Source organism: Lontra canadensis, unplaced genomic scaffold, assembly GCF_010015895.1.
Source record: "Lontra canadensis isolate GAN:19392208 unplaced genomic scaffold, GSC_riverotter_1.0 scaffold41, whole genome shotgun sequence".
Taxonomy (NCBI): Eukaryota; Metazoa; Chordata; class Mammalia; order Carnivora; family Mustelidae; genus Lontra; species Lontra canadensis.
The window spans coordinates 14,619,565-14,621,227 of record NW_022631035.1 but is presented as its reverse complement, the minus strand read 5'-3'; positions in this window follow the sequence as shown (position 1 = coordinate 14,621,227).

Genomic DNA, 1,663 nt, shown 5'->3' with positions numbered 1-1,663 from the left:
TCCTGCCCCCGCAACCTCCTGGCACCGGCCGCGCGGGGAGCGCTTCTTCGGTTCTAAGTTAACTGGGTCCGCGCAGCGCGTTCCTGAGGGAGGGCACGCGGTCTCTAACCGAAGACGTCCTTTTCCCCAAGTGTGCGGAAGCCGAAGGCGTAGCTTGGCTAGCGGGGCCTGCGGGGTCCGACAAGGGCTCCCAGGAGCCTCCCCGCCCCCGCAGCAGGAAGGAAGTAGGAGGATTTCAATAGTGAAGAGTCAGGGGGGACTAGAGGAAGGCAACCACACACTGGCGGATGACTTGGCTACTTCAAAAAAATATATATTTTTTTCCTATTTTGTGTGGTAGGACTTTAGTGAAAAAAGCTGTCTCGCGCTGCTCTTTGAAGGCCTCCCAAACGCCCCTCCAGCACCAGACCGACAAGCTGCGAAGGGAAAACCCACTCTCCGGGCTTCAGTTTCTTTAGCTGTAAAAGGAGTAAAACAGCCAACAGGAACTTTTCCCCCCACTTCTGGATCTTTCTGTCCCTGGATCCTTCCTCGTGCACAAGTCTGAGAGGCCTGTGCTGCAAGCCTGAGCCGAGTTCGCGCTGGGCTCGAGAGAAGATGGCAATTGAGAGAAGCTCCCTTGTGTGGGCCTGCGTCTTTCCCTGCGTGTCGGGCTGGGGCGTGTGTCCAAAGTTGGAGAGATCTGGTGACACAGATTTATAGTGTCCCAACTTCCAAGATGGGAGAGAAGTTCAGCTGCGTGCAAACGGGCAGAAATATGTGACTGTGAACGTAAACTTTGCCAGTGACTCAGGACCTTATTCAGTTTCACGTACATCACTTTGATCTTATCTAGTGCTTTAAGTTTCCAAAGCAGGACCCACACTTTTCTCTCGTTTTCAAAATAAGTGGCCCCTCTGCGCAGCAAACGGTAAACTGACAACAGCAAGATGGTAAAAATGGAAGTAAAATTCTTGGCGATGTTCTTTAGAAAAAAAGACCTTCTTCACACGTGGTCTTTGGAATTGAGGGTGCCAGAAAGGTCAGTGCTAGAAAAGATGCCAAATGATGCAGCCACTGCTATGGGGAATTTAAACATGGAGGCTCTTCCCAGCCCACTGGCCCAGCTGCCATGTCATTCTCTAACTGGATGTTAATCCGTCAAGGTGGCTGAAAGGTCTCGCCATCTTCATGATTGCCCACAAATGCTGGTTAGAGAAACCTTTGGCCCAGCTTCTGTTGGGACTATTTCTAGAAGCAAATTTCCATTCACTTTAGTTTTCCTTGCAAATGGACCTCCTAAATCCAGATAACTTAGAAAACCAGTGTAATGAAAGGTCAACTTTCAGAGTTTACAGACTCCCTGCTTTCCTTTTGACTTGTGATGAGCAAGTTTTGCTTTCAACTCAAAGCATCCAGTTTAAACTAAATTCACTGGCCTCTTCAAGATACCATATAAATTGTCAGAAAGGTAAGGTAAAATTGCCTAGAATACTCAAGTGAGGGAAATGCTTATGTTTGGTTTAGTAACATGGGCAGGATTATTTAATTTGTAGAACGTTTTGGTTGTCAAAGTGCATTATACATGTTGTCTGTTAGATCACGAGAAGGAAGAGCGGCGAATGCTCCCTCACAGAGGAGGGAACAGACTTGTTCCAGCACTAGGACAGCACCAGGGTCTCTG